General features: G+C 50.4%; 1 protein-coding gene across 2 annotated transcripts in view; it reads left to right on the top strand.

Moving 5' to 3' along the window:
* LOC119963800 (interferon-induced very large GTPase 1-like) overlaps positions 1–19,501 on the top strand; it is a 72,340-nt gene that overhangs the window by 33,379 nt on the left and 19,460 nt on the right. The window contains exon 1 of one of the 2 annotated variants that reach the window (XM_038793097.1): positions 10,246–10,296. The exons of the other annotated variant lie outside the window; for it this stretch is intronic. The gene's annotated coding sequence lies outside the window, so the exon portion shown is untranslated. Of the gene's footprint in view, positions 1–10,245; positions 10,297–19,501 lie in introns of those variants that run through there. 2 annotated transcript variants of the gene reach the window in all.

Here is a 19,501-nt window from a genome sequence, read left to right as displayed (position 1 = left end):
CCATCCCCCCCCCATACTGCCATCGCCCATACTGCCCATCCCCCCATACTGCCCATCCCCCCACTACTGCCCCATCCCCCCCCATACTGCCCATCCCCACCATACTCGCCATCCCCCCCGCCCCATACTGCCCAATCCCCCATACTGCCATCCCCCCATACTGCCCATCCCCCCATACTGCCCATCCCCCCCATACTGCCCATCCCCCCATACTGGCCCATCCCCCATGCTGCCATCCCTCCCCCCCCATACTGCCCATCCCCCCCCCATACTGCCCATCCCCCCCCCATAACTGCCCATCCCCCATACTGCCATCCCCCACATACTGCCCATCCCCCCCATACTGCCCATCCCCCCATACTCTCCCCACACTGCCCCATCCCCCCCCTACTGACCCATCCCCCCATACTGCCCACCCCCCATACTGCCCATCCCCCCCCATACTGCCCATCCCCCCCATACTGCCCATCCCCCCATACTCTCCCCATACTGCCCATCACCCCCATACTGCCCCATCCCCCCATACTGCCCATCCCCCCATACTCTCCCCCACACTGCCCCATCCCCCCATACTGCCCATCCCCCCATACTGCCCATCCCCCCATACTGCCCATCCCCCCATACTGCCATCCCCCCATACTCTCCCACATACTGCCCCATCCCCCCATACTGCCCATCCCCCCATACTCTCCCCATACTGCCCATCCCCCCATACTGCCATCCACCCAATACTCTCCCCCATACTGGCCCATCCCCCCCATACTGCCCATCCTCCCCATACTGCCCATCCCCCCCATACTCTCCCCCATACTGCCCATCCCCCACACTGCCCATCCCCCCCCACACTGCCCATCCCCCCATACTGCCCATCCCCCCATACTGCCCATTCCCCCATACTCTCCCCCATACTGCCCATCCCCCATACTGCCCATCCCCCCACACTGCCCATCCCCCCATACTGCCCATCCCCCCATACTCTCCCCCATACTGCCCATCCCCCATACTGCCCCATCCCCCCACACTGCCCATCCCCCCATACTGCCCATCCCCCCCATACTGCCCATCCCCCCCATACTGCCCACCCCCCCATACTGCCCATCCCCCCATACTGCCCACCCCCCCATACTGCCCACCCCCCCCATACTGCCCATTCTCCCCATACTCTCCCCCATACTGCCCATCCCCCCATACTGCCCATCCCCCATACTGCCCATCCCCCCCATACTGCCCATCCCCCCCATACTGCCATCCCCCCCATACTGCCCATCCCCCCATACTGCCCATCCCCCACACTGCCCATCCCCCCCATACTGCCCATCCCCCCCATACTGCCCATCCCCCCATACTCCCCCCCATACTGCCCATCCCCCCCATACTCCCCCCACCCCATACTGCCCATCCCCCCATACTGCCCATCCCCCATACTGCCCATCCCCCATACTGCCCCCCCCCATATTGCCCTTCCCCCCCATACTGCCCATCCCCCCCATACTGCCCATCCCCCACTACTGCCCATCCCCCCCATACTGCCCATCCCCCCTACGCCCATCCCCCCCATACTGCCCATCCCCCATACTGCCCATCCCCCCCCATAACTGCCCCATCCCCCCATACTGCCACCATCCCCCCCATACTGCCCATCCCCCATACTGCCCATCCCCCCCATACAGCCCATCCCCCCCCATACTGCCCATCCCCCCCCATACTGCCCAATCCCCCCCATACTGCCCACCCCCCGCATACTGCCCATCCCCCCCCATACTGCCCATCCCCCCCATTACTGCCCATCCCCCCCATTACTGCCCATCCCCCCCATTACTGCCCACCCCCCCCCATTACTGCCCATCCCCCCCATACTGCCCATCCCACCATACTGCCCATCCCCCCATACTGCCCATCCCCCCATACTGCCATCCCCCATACTGCCCATCCCCCCATACTCCCCCCCATACTGCTCATCCCTCCCATACTGCCCATCCCCCCATACTGCCCATCCCCCCTACTGTGCCCCTACCCCCCATACTGCCATACCCCCATACTGCCCATACCCCCCATACTGCCCATACCCCCATACTGCCCATCCCCCCATTCTGCCCACCCCCCCCCATACTGCCCATCCCCCCCATACTGCCCATCCCCCCATACTCTCCCCCCATACTTCCCATCCCCCCCACACTGCCCATCCCCCCCACACTGCCCATCCCCCCATACTGCCCATCCCCCCCATACTGCCCATCCCCCATACTGCCCACCCCCCCATACTCCCCGCATACTGCAAATTCCCCCCAATACTGCCCTCCCCCCCTACTCCCCGCGCCATACTGCCCATCCCCCCCATACTGCCCATCCCCCCCATACTGCCCATCCCCCCCATACTGCCCATCCCCCCCATACTGCCCATCCCCCCATACTGCCCGTCCCCCCATACTGCCCACCCCCCCCCATACTGCCCATCCCCCCCATACTGCCCATCCCCCCCATACTGCCCATCCCCCCATACTGCCCATCCCCCCATACTGCCCATCCCCCCTACTGCCCATTCCCCCCATACTGCCCACCCCCCGCATACTGCCCATCCCCCCCATACTGCCCATCCCCCCCATACTGCCCATCCCCCCCCCATACTGCCCATCCCCCCATACTGCCCATCCCCCCCCATACTGCCCATCCCCCCATACTGCCCATCCCCCCCATACTGCCCATCCCCCCATACTGCCCATCCCCCCATACTGCCCATCCCCCCATACTCCCCCCATACTGCCCATCCCCCCCATACTGCCCATCCCCCATACTGCCCATCCCCCCATACTGCCCATACCCCCATACTGCCCATACCCCCCTACTGCCCATACCCCCATACTGCCCATACCCCCATACTGCCATCCCCCCATTCTGCCCACCCCCCCATACTGCCCATCCCCCCATACTGCCCATCCCCCCATACTCTCCCCCATACTTCCCATCCCCCCCACACTGCCCATCCCCCCCACACTGCCCATCCCCCCATACTGCCCATCCCCCCCATACTGCCCATCCCCCCATACTGCCCACCCCCCATACTCCCCCGCATACTGCAAATTCCCCCCATACTGCCCATCCCCCCATACTCCCCCCGCCATACTGCCCATCCCCCCCATACTGCCCATCCCCCCCATACTGCCCATCCCCCCCATACTGCCCATCCCCCCATACTGTCCATCCCCCCCATACTGCCCATCCCCCCCATACTGCCCATCCCCCCCATACTGCCCATCCCCCCACACTGCCCATCCCCCCATACTGCCCATCCCCCCATACTGCCCATCCCCCCCATACTGCCCATCCCCCCCATACTGCCCATCCCCCCCATACTGCCCATCCCCCCATACTGCCCATCCCCCCATACTGCCCATCCCCCCATACTGCCCATCCCCCATACTGCCCATCCCCCCATACTGCCCATCCCCCCATACTCCCCCCCATACTGCCCATCCCCCCCATACTGCCCATCCCCCCATACTGCCCATCCCCCCATACTGCCCATCCCCCCATACTGCCCATCCCCCCATACTGCCCATCCCCCATACTGCCCATCCCCCATACTGCCCATCCCCCCATACTGCCCATACCCCCATACTGCCCATACCCCCATACTGCCCATCCCCCCCATACTGCCCATCCCCCCATACTGCCCATCCCCCCATACTCTCCCCCATACTTCCCATCCCCCCCACACTGCCCCATCCCCCCCACACTGCCCATCCCCCCATACTGCCCACCCCCCATACTCCCCCCCATACTGTAAATTCCCCCCATACTGCCCATCCCCCCATACTGCCCATCCCCCCCATACTGCCCATCCCCCCCATACTGCCCATCCCCCCATACTGCCCCATCCCCCCATACTGCCCATCCCCCCCATACTGCCCATCCCCCCATACTGCCCATCCCCCCCATACTGCCCATCCCCCCCATACTGCCCATCCCCCCATACTGCCCATCCCCCCCATACTGCCCATCCCCCCCATACTGCCCATCCCCCCCATACTGCCCATCCCCCCATACTGCCCATCCCCCCCATACTGCCCATCCCCTCCATACTGCCCCCCATACTCTCCCCCATACTGCCCATCCCCCCATACTCTCCCCCATACTGCCCATCCCCCCATATTCCCCCCAATACTGATCATCCTCCCCATACTAACCATCCCCCGGTTACTCCCCCTAATACTGCCTATGCTCCCCTCACACGCGCCACCCCCCCAGATGGCCCATCTCCCCAGGCTCCCTCCTCCAACCGCCATGTGTGCAGCTGACTATGCCCTGCAATAGGCTCTGGATGTTGCGGGATGGCCGAGGACAGGGGGCAGTGACCACCGTATCGGTCACCGCACGGCAGAGATGACGATCCACTGACCCCCCACACAGCCGACCTGTCAAATGTGAAAGTGAAAATGGCTTATTGTCACAAGTTGGCTTCAAATGAAGTTACTGTGAAAAGCTCAAATGTTCCATCCCAGGCACAATCCTGGTGAATCTGCCCAGCACCGACATCCTTCCCTTAGTGAGGGGACCAGAGGCTGGTACGGGAACTGAACCGTGCTGCTGGCCTGACTTCGGTCTGCTTTAAAATCCAGCGATTTAGCCCTGTGCTAATCCAGCCCCTGTATGTGAGTTGTTCATTCCATACAGACTGACCCATCTCTCCCACTGAGCACATGTCCATTATCCTGCAGCCCACCCGGAGTGGACCCTCCCCCGCCTCTCAGGAGAACACCTCGGAGGAGAGCTCCAAGGATGCCATCATAGTCGTGGCATCCACCAGCTCAGAGACACACACCTCGGTGGGCAAAAGTAGTGGACAGGCCCCTGGGGCACTTACTGGTGAGCACCACACAGCTGTAGATGTACATCAGGTGGCAGCAGTAACCTCCGGGTGAGACAGCAGTCGGAGGTCTGCTGGATCCCAGGTCCCAGCTGGGTCCCAGTCAGATGCTGAGCCTCTGGACCAGGTTATCCCGGAGCTGATAGAGCCTATAGGGAATGCCTGTGAGATTCAGAGGGGGATGTCAGCGACCCTCCAGCGCGTCCATAGCCGATTGGAGGAGTCCCAGAGGCTACGGGGACAGGAGATGGTGCCGGCAATCCGTGGCACTGAGGACAACACTGCTAGGGTGGTGACCACAGTGGAGAGCCTGGTGCACAACGTCAGCAGCGGGAGTGGAGGTGTCCAAGGTGGGGCTCAGTTGGTGACGGCCGTGGCTGAAGGCCTCGGCAGAATATCCCAGTTGCTGGGGTACGTGACCCAGTCTCAGATAGGCATTGCCGAGGCATTGCAGAGCGTGCCCCTGGCACTGAGGGGCATTGCAGAGCATGCCCCTGGCACTGAGGGGCATTGCCGAGGCATTGCAGAGCGTGCCCCTGGCACTGAGGGGCATTGCAGAGCATGCCCGTCACTGAGGGGCATTGCCGAGGCATTGCAGAGCATGCCCCTGTCACTGAGGGGCATTGCCGAGGCATTGCAGAGCGTGCCCCTGTCACTGAGGGGCACTGCAGGGCATGCCCCTGTCACTGAGGGGCATTGCCGAGGCATTGCAGAGCGTGCCCCTGTCACTGAGGGGCATTGCAGAGGCACTGCAGAGCATGCCCCTGTCACTGAGGGGCATTGCCGAGGCACTGCAGAGCGTGCCCCTATCACTGAGGGGTATTCCGAGCATGCCCCTGCCACTGAGGGGCATTGCCAAGGCACTGCAGGGCATGCCCCTGTCACTGAGGGGCATTGCCGAGGCACTGCAGGGCATGCCCCTGTCACTGAGGGGCATTGCCGAGGCACTGCAGAGCATGCCCCTGTCACTGAGGGGCATTGCAGAGCATGCCCCTGTCACTGAGGGGCATTGCAGAGAATGCCCCTGTCACTGAGGGGCATTGCCGAGGCACTGCAGAGCATGCCCCTGTCACTGAGGGGCATTGCCGAGAGCGTCGACACTATGGTGCAGACATTGGGGAGCTGCCAGAGTTGGCAGAGCCAGATGACGCAGGGGCAGCCCGAGCCTCAATCCTGCTGCCCCTCCATCCCGAGGTAAACCCCAGGGCCCTCTAGGTACCGACCAAGAGGAGGGGACGCTTCCCCGAGTTCCACCCCACTGACAACGGCATGTTGCAGTCAATACCCGGTACAGTACCCGGGCATGTACCGTCGGCAAATGCGCCGGGGCGGTCCGGCCCAAGAGCAGCCAGAGGCCACCCACCAGGAGCATCAAGAGTTACGGGATGCAATAAACAGCTGGCTGCCTCCACCTCAGAAGTGCATCCTGGGCACACACCTAGACGCAGCGGTTAGAACACGGAAAGCTAAGAACATAAGAGGATGGCTGAGAGGGCACGGGGCAATGGGGTAAGGGGGGGGTAAGGGGAGGGGTGCAGGGGAAAGGGTGGGGGGAGGATCTGGGAGGGGCGGGGGAGAGTGGGACGGCACCACTGGGTGAGTGGGTCAATTGGGGACACTTATGTAAACCATTAAAATTTGTTCACCTCGATCAATATGATATCTCTGGCACTTTCTTCTACAATGCGGGCCAAGCACCAATCCCATGTCCCAGCTCCCCGGTCATGGAGGTCCTGGACTCCCAGGACCCCCCCCCCCTCCAGCCAACACATGCAGGTGATGGGTGTGAGCGAGCACTCAGCAGCAGGCAGGCAGGGGTCAGCCTATGGCATAGATTGAGGAGTACCAGCTCTCTGTGGCTTATCACCACCCCCTGCCGTCGACCGTGCCCTGCTGACACTGCCGACACAGTCCCATCTGTAGTGATCTCTGTATATCAATATACATGATCAATGTATGTAAATGTAGTACAGTCATTACAACACTAGATGTCTCACTATCAGAAGGTATAAGAACGACTTTCCCGCTCTTTCGCAGAGAGTGTGCTCTAGGATAGTGAACAGACAAGACATAGAATAGCTAGAGAAAGAGAAGTTATAAGTTATTTCATAATTGCATTGTATAGTTAGTTAGTTATCTGTATTGTATGTTATTTATTTTACTAATTGAATATTGAGTACAAATGACTCACTATTATTCTTTATATTACTCATTAATAGTTAATCTTTTACAAGAAGACTATTGGTCATTATATCAACTCGGCTGGTTCAAAGAGTACTATAGGGGCTGGTTTAGCTCACTGGGCTAAATCGCTGGCTTTTAAAGCAGGCCAGCAGCATGGTTCAATTCCCGTACCAGCCTCCCCGGACAGGTGCCGGAATGTGGCGACTAGGGGCTTTTCACAGTGACTTCATTGAAGCCTACTCGTGACAATAAGCGATTTTCACTTTCATTTTTCATATATGTTACGTAAAGTAATATGACATGTTACCAGGAGTATAAAGGTAACATAACATGATATGTTATGATATGATTAAAGCTTTTAAGAAATACAAGTGAAGATTTAGAAGCAACAAAAAAATTTTTAATAAAAGAAAATCGGAATCAACTATTCGACGACAGAGATCATCGCTACATCAAAAACTTTGACAAAAACAACTTTTCAATGGACCAGGTTCATGCACCAAGACATCTCAAGACCACTGGAAATTTAAGTTTGAATTGGAAATTGTTCAAACAACAGTTTCAACTCTATTTAGAAGCTGGTGATTTAAGTGCAGCACCAGAAGCTGGAAGAATTGCTTTACTTCAGTCCCTGACAGGACAGCAAGCAATCAAAATCTTCAATTCATTTCATTTTAATGCTGGTGAAGATAAAACAAAATTTGATCGAGTTATGGCGAGGTTCGGTGAACATTGTAAAATGCAGACCAATGAGATTTTAGAACGACTAAAATTTCACAGAAGAGTTCAAAAAGTTGGTGAACCGGTGAATAATTTCATCACAGATCTCAAACTCTTAGCCAAAACGTGTAACTATCAGATCTACATGATTCACTTGCTAGAGACCAGATTGTGTATGGCATGCTTGATGAGTCTGTCAGAGAAGCACTAATTCGTCAAAATGATTTAACTTTACAAATCGACAAATGTATATCCGTGGAACAGAAAAAAAAGTCAGTATTTAGATTTCATCCCAAGGAAAAAAGTGCGAATCTCTACCACGTGGCAGAGAAAATCAAATGGTGTTGCAGACAAAGCAGAAGTCTGTGAGGAACGGAAGCGATCCTTCACAAGCATTTTCAAGCTCTGCACGTGCGCACTATGCACAAAAATGCGAGATATCGAAGAAGAAATCTGCAAAAGCGCGTACTTCACAAATAGGTCATGATGACAATGTGATTACGTGTCACAGGTGTGGCTACGTCCAGTTAAAGGGAAACTGCCCTGCTTTTGGTAAACGCTGTTTAAAGTGTCAGAAGTTAAACCATTGTTGCTCTCTTTGGTTCTAAATATGGCGGTCAATACGGTTGCCTTCCTTAATTCTAATTACGTTTGCTTTAGAGTCGCCAGGTATCTTCCGATACCGCCACAAGGTTCAAACCCGAATACTGATTAAAGAGTCGGTTAGTTCAAAGTCAATACTATTTATTTACACACACAGCAATATCTACTCATGCACAAAATACTACAGACTAAACTATCACTACTGCTAAAACCTATACTTAGCTTCGGGCCCCCACTCAGTCAGAGGAACAATGGCCATTGTTCGGTTCTGAGGCTGCTGGGGTCGAAGTGGTAGAGGGGAACAGCTAATGTCGTCCGTCTGGTAGCGAGCGTTGACCTTGGACTTACTGCTTCTGGTGTAGCTGGTGGACGGGTCTCTCCGCTTTCAGAGCTGATTCCAAGAGTGTGATTCTCTCTCGGGGGCTTCTTCTTATACCCAAAGGAGGCTTCGCGCGCTTTTGGGCGGGCCTTGAACTTGGCCCCAATCAATGGGGCCATTTCTTGATCATTAGCATTGATCCTGACCAATAAAGGGGTGGGTATCCTGATGGTTGGGCGTGTCCTAGGTGGCCGTTGGCCTGCTTTGTTTTCTGCTTTCGGTTTGGGGAACCGCGAGGTCTGGGGCCAGATCGGTTACTTAAGTACCTTCCTTTGTTCCCGGAGATGGGCCATCCACATGCTAATGGGCCGACAGTTTCAGTCTCACCTGGGAGCTGTTTCTGAGGAGCTGTTTGGTGGGTGCGTCTGGGGATGGCAGGCAGGACTGGTGCCAGGGGGCCGGTGCCAACTCACCCATACAGTCAGGTGGAGTGTGTTGGGCTTCTTGCAGCACTGGGTGGAGGTCCTCCTGGTCACACTCCCCGAGCTGACGGCCCCTGCCACTGCCTTGCAGGCGGCACTGGCTGCCCTGTGGCTGACCCTCCAAGCCCCTCAGGGAACAGGATATCCCACGTGGACTCCACCATGTCCATCATTCTGGCCAGGTCAGCATCCCGAATCATGGAGCTGGTATGTGCTGTAGCATGGCTGCGTGCTGCCTGGGGTTTGCTCAGCGGGATCAGTTGATGTGCTTCTCCGCCTCGTTAGTGGGGCTGGTTTAGCACAGTGGGCTAAGACAGCTGGCTTGTAATGCAGAACAAGACCAGCAGCGCGGGTTCAATTCCTGTTCAAGCCTCCCCGAACAGGCGCCGGAATGTGGCGACTAAGGCCTTTTCACAGTAACTTCACTGAAGCCTACTTGTGACAATAAGTGATTATTATAGTGGGGAGCTGCCGGGCCCAGTGCCAGCGAATCAGCCAGCAGGACGTCATTTGCAGCGTGAAGCCCGTGGGGCATCATTACCGCCCTAATTAACGTTAGATACCGTTGTCTGCCTCGCCGGGTTAGCTGTCGGAAAATACCCGGAGGTTCCCCCTCGTTACCACACTTAGACACTTTTCTCATTAAATCACACACTGAATGTTTGTGGAGGGAGTTCCAGAATCCAGGGGGCTGCTTTGTCCTGGATGGGGTCGAGCTTCTTGAGTGTTGGAGCTTCACTTATCCAGGCAAGTGGAGAATATTCTGTTCCACTCCTGCCTTGTGCCTTGCAGATAGTGAACAGGCTTTGGGGGGGTCAGAGGTGAGTTATTCGCTGCATAATTCCTACCCTTTGACCCGCTTTTCTTGCCATATCATTTTTGTATAACTTAATTTTTTAAAAATAATTTGTGTGACATGGGTGTCGCTGGCTAGGTCAGTATTTACTGCCCATGCAGAGTTATTTTCAACAGTAGATTATTACCAAGCGTGTGCTTTCTTGGAAATGTAAAATCAGATTGAAACTGAAAGTGATCTGTTTTTGCAATATAAACCACAGACCCAGGACTGAAACATTTCATTTAGACATCCACCCTGTTCACTGAAGACCACAACCGGTCACCAGGTAATTGTGTGTTTTGTTAATTGCACTGAATTGCTGACTCTCCACTCATTGCTGAGTGTTTTAGTTCTCCCTCGTCTCATCTCTCTCTGTGTTTTTCTCTCTCTCTCTGAGTGCGCTGTACAGTGCCTGATGTTTTTTATTCTAATTTACTTCCGTCTGTCTCAGTGTTTGTTGCTGGCTCGGCCTCTCTCTCTCATCTTGCATTGGGTGTATCACTCAGTGTCACATTCCTTTGTGTGGTGCCTCTGATCTGCAATTTGTGCATCAACATAATTCTCCAGCAGACCAATCCAGACTTTCTAAATCTGGCAAGTGGGTCAAAGTTGAGTAGCGCAAATAAGAGAACATAAGAACTAGGAGCAGGAGTAGGCCATTTGGCCCCTCGACCCTGCTCCACCATTCAATGAGATCATGGCTGATCTTCTTGTGGACTCAGCTCCACTTTCCCACCCGCTCACCATAACCTTTTATTCCTTTACTGTTCAAAAATCTATCTATCTTTGCCTTAAAAACATTCAACGAGGTCGCCTCAACTGCTTCACTGGGCAGGGAATTCCACAGATTCATGAAATTTTAGCTGAAAACGTTCCTGCTCAACTCCATCCTAAATCTGCTCCCCCTTATTTTAAGGCTATGCCCCCTAGTTCTAGTTTCACCCGCCAGTGGAAGCAACCTGCCTGCTTCTATCCTACCTATTCCCTTCATAATTTTATATGTTTTTATGAGATTCCCCTCATTCTTCTAAATTCCAATGAGTATAGCCCCAGACTACTTAGTCTCTGCTCATAAACTAATCCTCTCAACTCCAGAATCAATCTGGTGAATCTCCTCTGCACCCCCTCCAGAGCCAGAACATCCTTTCTCAGGTAAGGGGAGGTCGTGCCTGACAAACCTGTTAGAGTTCTTTGAAGAGATAACAAATAGGTTAGACCAAGGAGAGCCAATGGATGTTATCTATCTTGACTTCCAAAAGGCCTTTGACAAGGTGCCTCACGGGAGACTGCTGAGTAAAATAAGGGCCCATGGTATTCGAGGCAAGGTACTGACATGGATTGACGATTGGCTGTCAGACAGAAGGCAGAGAGTTGGGATAAAAGGTTCTTTTTCGGAATGGCAACCGGTGACAAGTGGTGTCCCGCAGGGTTCAGTGTTGGGGCCACAGCTGTTCTCTTTATATATTAACGATCTAGATGACGGGACTGGGGGCATTCTGGCCAAGTTTGCCGATGATACAAAGATAGGTGGAGGGGCAGGTAGTATTGAGGAGGTGGGGAGGCTGCAGAAAGATTTAGACAGTTTAGGAGAATGGTCCAAGAAGTGGCTGATGAAATTCAACGTGGGCAAGTGCGAGGTCTTGCAATTTGGAAAAAAGAATAGAGGCATGGACTATTTTCTAAACGGTGACAAAATTCATAATGCTAAAGTGCAAAGGGACTTGGGAGTCCTAGTCCAGGATTCTCTAAAGGTAAACTTGCAGGTTGAGTCCGTAATTAAGAAAGCAAATGTAATGTTGTCATTTATCTCAAGAGGCTTGGAATATAAAAGCAGGGATGTACTTTTGAGGCTTTATAAAGCACTAGTTAGGCCCCATTTAGAATACTGTGTGCAATTTTGGGCCCCACACCTCAGGAAGGACATACTGGCACTGGAGCGGGTCCAGCGGAGATTCACACGGATGATCCCAGGAATGGTAGGCCTAACATACGATGACCGTCTGAGGATCGTGGGATTATATTCATTGGAGTGTAGGAGGTTGAGGGGAGATCTAATAGAAACTTACAAGATAATGAATGGCTTGGATAGGATGGACGTAGGGAAGTTGTTTCCATTAGCAGGGGAGACTAGGATGCGGGGGCACAGCCTTAGAATAAAAGGGAGTCACTTTAGAACAGAGATGAGGAGAAATTTCTTCAGCCAGAGAGTGGTAGGTCTGTGGAATTCATTGCCACAGAGGGCGGTGGAGGCCGGGACGTTGAGTGTCTTTAAGACAGAAATTGATAAATTCTTGATTTCTCAAGGAATTAAGGGCTATGGGGAGAGAGCGGGTAAATGGAGTTGAAATCAACCATGATTGAATGGTGGAGTGGACTCGATGGGCCGAATGGCCTTACTTCCGCTCCTATGTCTTATGGTCTTATGGTAAGGAGATCAAAACTGTACACAGTACTCCAGGTGTGGCCTCACTAACACCCTATACAGCTGCAACATAACCTCCCTGCTTTTAAACTCCATCCCTCCAGCAATGAAGAACAAAATTCCATTTGCCTTCTTAATTACCTGCTGCACCTGCAAACCAACTATTTGTGATTCATGCACAAGGCCACCCAGGTCCCTCTGCACAGCAGCATGCTGCAATTTTTCACCATTTAAATAATCATCCATTTGTTGTTATTCCTGCCAAAATGGATGACCTCACATTTACCAACATTGAACTCTATCTGCCAGATCTTGCCCACTCACTTAAACTATCTATATCCCTCTGCAGACTTTCGGTGCTCTCTGCACACTTGGCTCTATCACGTTTCTTAGTGTCATCTGGGAACTTTGACACATTAACTTAGTCCCCAACTCCAGATCATCTATGTAAATTGTGGACCCAACACTAATCCCTGAGGGACACCACAAACCACAGATCACCAACCAGAAAAACATCCATTTATCCCTACTCTTTGTTTTCTGCCAGTTAACCAATCCTCCATCCATGCTAATACATTACTTGTAATGCCATGCACCCTTATCATATGCAGCAGCCTTTTGTGCGGCACTTTTTCGAATACCTTCTGGGAATCCAGATACATCACATCCACCGGTTCCCCTTTGTCCACCCCGCTCATAATGTCCTCAAAGAAGTCCAATAAATTAGTCAAACATGATCTGCCTTTCACGAACCCATGCTGCATCTGTCCAATGTTACAATTTCTATCCAGATGTCTCGCTATTTCTTCCTTAATGATAGATTCAAGCATTTTCCCCAGCACAGAAGTTAAGCTCACCTGCCTTTTATCTACCTCCTTTTTTAAACAGTGACATCACATTTGCAGTTTTCCAATCTGCCGGAACCGCCCCAGAGGCCAACAAAGTTCGGTAAATTACACCAAGCAATTTAGCTATTTCCCCCACTCTTTTAGTACCCTGGGATGCATTCAATGAGGGCCAGGAGACTTATGTATCTTTAGCCACATTAACTTGCCCAACACTCTTAGCTGCTTAGCTGCTGTTGGAAAAGTCAAAAGTTCTACTCCTTCTCACAAACACCTTTATTTTCCATTAACACAACTCTACAAAAACTCTATCATCACATCACATTCCGCAAAGGCATTACTGGATACTTAACATAAATGAGACATTTAATTAGAATGCCTCTTAATCCATTCCTCAACAGTCTCCCCTTCCTTGGAGAAAAAAAAATAATTTGGTGAAAACAAAATTACAAGAGACTCAAAAACACACACAATTTACCCCCTTTTTTTTAGTTTTGGAAGGAAAAAAAGCAAAGTCACAGAAACAGTGACAAACTGGCCTTCATAGAACATAGAACAGTACAGCACAGAACAGGCCCTTCGGCCCTCAATGTTGTGCCGAGCCATGATCACCCTACTCAAACCCCTATACCCGTAACCCAACAACCCCCCCCCCCCCTTAACCTTACTTTAATTAGGACACTACGGGCAATTTAGCATGGCCAATCCACCTAACCCGCACATCTTTGGACTGTGGGAGGAAACCTGAGCACCCGGAGGAAACCCACGCACACAGGGGGAGGACGTGCAGACTCCACACAGACAGTGACCCAGCCGGGAATTGAACCTGGGTCCCTGGAGCTGTGAAGCATTTATGCTAACCACCATGCTACCCTGCTGCCCTTTAACAATAACAATATCCAATTATTGGATTAACAATATCCAAATGTTTCTGTGAACTAGCCCCTCTTTTTGTTAAACAGTCGGACAATTGATAGCTACTGTCGATCCATTCAAATTTTGCTATCTCCCCTCTGTCCAACATCCAATTCAAACTTGCGATGTCCATCCTTAACCTTTTCTCATTCACACTTTTTGTAGAGTGCACATTTTCCCACAGGGATTTATTGTCAATATGACAGTCAATGGTTATGTTACCCAAGGCCCCTAATCCCAAAATTTCTGCCAATATCTGAGATATATAAAATGCCATATCCACCGCCTCTACAAGGCTTAACATTCTAGCAGCCAAAGTGCTTTTGACCACTCTCCTTATTTTCTTTGTTTCCCACACAAGAGGGCAACATTTACCATTGTTCCCCAAAAGGAAAATTATAAAACCTCCTGCGTTTGAAACTCCATCACATATTTGCATAGGACGCATCACTATGAACTATGAGTTTCAAATGCCTAAGGTCACCTAAAACCGGGAACCTCAAAAAACACTCCTGCATTTTTAGTTTGACCAACACTTTATTTGCTCTTATTATGTCTTCCACTTTGGGATCATTCATTTTTGTACTCAACTCTAAGACATCAAAACTAACATCCGGTCTAGTCTGTCTACCTAACCAATTCAGTTGCCCAATTAAACTTGCTCTTTTTCCATCTTTGAAACCACTGCATCTTTTTGTGAAACCTGACCATGACTAATTGCTAATGGGCTGATGCTCTCCAAATAAGATTGCTGATGTAAAGTTGCCCCTAACTTAGTCTGTCCGATTTCGACTCCAAAATATTTAAATGCGCTGGAGGCCTGACTTCCAATCCTGACTCCTTTCCTCAAACCAGAGATTACAATAGCTTCAAATCACTAGTCCCACCCCACAAAAAATCATCGACATGCATCATAAAGATGCCAGAAAGATTTCCTTTATAGTGCCAGTAAAACATTGCTGGATCTGCTTTCAACTGGCAACAGCCTAACTTTAACAAAACTGACCTTACCGAAAAATACCAGACTCTAGACCAGGGGTGGGCAAACTACGGTTAATGGGGGGGGGTTACTTACTGGTATAGGGTGGATACGTTGACTTGAGTAGGGTGATCATTGCTCGGCACAACATCGAGGGCCGAAGGGCCTGTTCTGTGCTGTACTGTTCTATGTTCTATATGAGGCGCCCAGAATCATAACCGGGTGAAGTAATTATTTTACTTAATATACTATGCGGCCCTTTGTGAATTGTGAATTTCTGAATGTGGCCCTTGCACGGAAAAGTTTGCCCACCCCTGCTCTAGACGCATCATTTAATCCATATACACATTTGTTCAACTTCCAGAGTACCCCTTCTGTGTTAGTTGCCTCTTTCGGAGGATGGAGAAAAATGTCTCTCTGGAGCTGATGCCCCTGCAAAAAGGCAGCTTTTATATCTATAGATTTGAATTCCCATGCCTTTGTGGCTAATAGAACCAAGAAGATCTTTAAAATAACCTTTCCTGCCCGGGTGAATCTACCCTTAAATCCTGATCTTCTAAGTTTTCTTTAAATCCCCTCGCCACAAGCCTGGCCTTTGCCTTATAAGTTCCATCTGGTAGAACCTTTTCTGTGCAAATCCATGTGGGATAGAGTTCTTTGCCCCCCATCCGGAACTTCGTGTATACCCCAAATTCACTCCAACTATGCAGTTCTTGCTGTTTGACATCTTTTACAACTTTTTCATCTAACTTATTGGAAGCCACCAAAATTTCACATGCATGTGGGCTTCTACTCCCAGTTGCCTTTATAGTCTTACCCATGTTCCGAGACCTTGATAATCTAAGTCCCCTATCCAGCCTGGTATCTCGTTCTGTACCACTACTGCTTGATCTTTCCATTCTGCTATGGGATGTCCTTTCAATAGTTCTCGACCAATTCCTGGAAACCTGTTCACTATCTGATGTACTATCTAAAGTGGCACTGCGTTTCTGGCCCTCCATTTTTCAACGTCATGTTTCCAATCCATTGTCTTGACATCCTCCCCTGAATGCGGTACATTCAACCAATGTTCATACTTTCCAGTGGCCTTCCCTGCTCTACTAATAACAGTTGCATCCTTCCATTGACTAGTCCTTTCAGGCAAGTATGTCACTTTTATACCAACTTTTGGCAGTTGTCCTTTCGGAGAAATGGCCTGTTCTAATTCATCGGAAGTATTGTGTTCCTCCACAGAAACCCTGGCTATATCAGTTAACTGGTCAACTGGTCCTCATATTTCTGTAACACGTGCGTACCAGGTGACCCTGGTTTGTCATGTCTGCTCGGTCTAAATTTGAAAATTTGTAATCTGCACCCATTATCATTGATGAATGTACCCTAATAATTTGATTGCCATGTTGCAAAATAATTGTTTTGCCATTTATGCCTATGATCTTTCCTGGGCCTTTACATTCATTAAAATTGACTCTCTTATAATATACCATGTCTCCTTACTGAAAAACGGTATTTGATGACCGTACATTATACCTTAAAGCTCTGCGAATTCTTTCAGAGACTTCTGCTTCCAAAAGAACTTTTCTACTGCTATGTAATATATTTAAATGCTCAGCAAAGGCAGAGCTAATTGTAGTCCCTTCCCAAGCTGGAGGCTGGTCATCCAAAATGGACGGAATTTTAGGATTTCTGCCAAACACTAATTGATAGGGACTACAGCCCCAACCATCTGCAATGAATTCTTTGCATGTACCGCCCATGCTAAAGCTGAATTTAACTTGCAGTTTGGTCTATCTGCCAAAATTCTCCGGAGCGTGCATCTACTACGGCATGGTTTCTTTCACACACACCATTACTAAATGGGATTTCTGCAGCCATATTCGTAACTGTGATATTAACGTTTTCACACTCATCGTTAGCAAACTCTCCCCCATTGTCCGTAAGGAATTTTGCCGGTGGGCCCATTCTTGTCCCTATCCATGTTCCATGATTTGATCCAGAAATACTCTTTTCTTTACTTCGTACAACAGTTGATTGACTAAATCTGGTTGCTAAATCTACAAAATGCAAAATAAATATATTGTTAGTTTTATCCCAGATCTTAAGGTCCATGGCCACAATTACGTTAAAATCCCTGGCCAAAGGTAGGGTTACTATCGGTCATAATGGTGTCCTTCTGTACTTCCGACAAACTTCACAGTGATCACTAACCTGTTCTATCAGTTTAGTATAGTCTTCATCCCTTACCCCTGCATCCTTTAATAAACGTTTTCAGCCACCGAGGAGACGGATGCGCAAATTGTCCCTGCAGTTTTAATACAACAAGGTTTTTATCAGCTAAAGTCCCATTTCCAACTGCCATTAACACATCCTCAACAACTGTCCTTGAATTATTATTTGTCAATAATGGAATACAATAGTGTCCCAACTGTGTAAATTGTAAGTCCACCGTCTTTCCAAAAACTGTTGCCTTATCCTGTTCCATATCCAGTTTCATGTGTGCTTTCTTCATCGACGGTCTGCTCAGAAGCAAAGGTATCTCACTTGATACAACATCCGTGCTAATGAAATGATTCACTCCGGCAAGGGAGCACCACTCTTTTCAGCGGCTTCAGAATATTATTATCCCCAAACCGGAAACTTGTGGAACTTTCAAATTCCGTAACCTTGTTACAATTTTCAGCATTCAAAGAGTCCAGGTAACATATTTTAAAAATGTTTTTATTAAGGTATTTGCAAACATTTTTATAATAATAACAAAAACAATAACATTAACATGGTAAAATAAGCATTTCCCCACCCAACCCAATCTTCACACACCTCAACCATCTAACATCTATCCGTCCCCCCCCTTCAGAATGCTGCTTCTGCTGACATTTTCATTTCCCCCCGAGAAAGTTAACGAACGGCTGCCACCTCCAGGAGAACCCCAACATTGACCCTCTTAAGGAAAACTTTATTTTCTCAAGACTGAGAAACCCAGCCATGTCGGGGCTTTGAGTCCCTCCACATTAAAATGATCCGTCTCCAGGCTACCAGGGAGGCAAAGGCCAAAACATAGAACATTACAGCGCAGTACAGGCCCTTCGACCCTCGATGTTAGGCCGACCTGTGAAACCCCTTTAAAGTCCCTCTACACTATTCCCTTATCGTCCATATGCCTATCCAATGACCATTTAAATGCCCTTAATGTTGGCGAGTCCACTACTGTTGCAGGTAGGGCATTCCACACCCGTACTACTCTCTGAGTAAAGAACCTACCTCTGACATCTGTCCTATATCTATCTCCCCTCAATTTAAAGCTATGTCCCCTCATGCTGGACATCACCATCCGAGGAAAAAGGCTCTCACTGTCCACCCTATCTAATCCTCTGATCATTTTGTATGCCTCAATTAAGTCACCTCTTAACCTTCTTCTCTCTAACGAAAACAGCCTCAAGTCCCTCAGCTTTCCCTCATAAGATCTTCCCTCCATACCAGGCAACATTCTGGTAAATCTCCTCTGCACCCTTTCCCAATTCTTCCTCATCCTTCCTGTAATGCAGCGACCAGAATTGCACGCAATACTCCAAATGCGGTCGCACCAGTTTTGTACAGCTGCAACATGACCTCATGGCTCCGAAACTCAATCCTCTGCCAATAAAAGCTAACACACCATACACCTTCTTAACAACCCTCTCAACCTGGGTGGCAACTTTCAGGGATCTATGTACATGGATACCGAGATCTCTCTGCTCATCCACACTACCAAGAATCTTACCATTAGCCCAGTACTCTGCCTTCCTGTTATTCCTTCCAAAATGAATCACCTCACACTTTTCTGCATTGAACTCCATTTGCCACCTCTCAGTCCAGCGCTGCAGCTTATCTATGTCCATCTGTAAATTGTAACATCCTTCCGCACTGTCCACAACTCCACTGACTTTAGTGTCATCTGCAGATTTACTCACCCATGCTTCTACGCCCTCCTCCAGGTCATTTATAAAAATGACAAACAGCAGTGGCCCCAAAACAGATCCTTGTGGTACACCACTAGTAACTGGACACCAGTCGGAGCATTTCCCATCAACCACCACTCTTTGTCTTCTATCAGCTAGCCAATGTCTGATCCAAACTGCTAAATCACCCTGAATCCCATGCCTCCGTATTTTCTGCAAGAGCCTACCGTGGGGAACCTTATCAAACGCTTTACTGAAATCCATATACACCACATCAACTGCTTTACCCTCATCCACCTGTTTGGTCACCTTCTTGACGAACTCAATGAGGTTTGTGAGGCACGGCCTAACTTTCACAAAACCGTGTTGACTACGTCTAATCAAATTATTCCTTTCCA

Source organism: Scyliorhinus canicula, chromosome 3 (assembly GCF_902713615.1).
Source record: "Scyliorhinus canicula chromosome 3, sScyCan1.1, whole genome shotgun sequence".
Classification (NCBI taxonomy): Eukaryota; Metazoa; Chordata; class Chondrichthyes; order Carcharhiniformes; family Scyliorhinidae; genus Scyliorhinus; species Scyliorhinus canicula.
The sequence above is the reverse complement of the archived record's forward strand: the minus strand, read 5'-3'. Positions and strand labels throughout refer to the sequence as shown.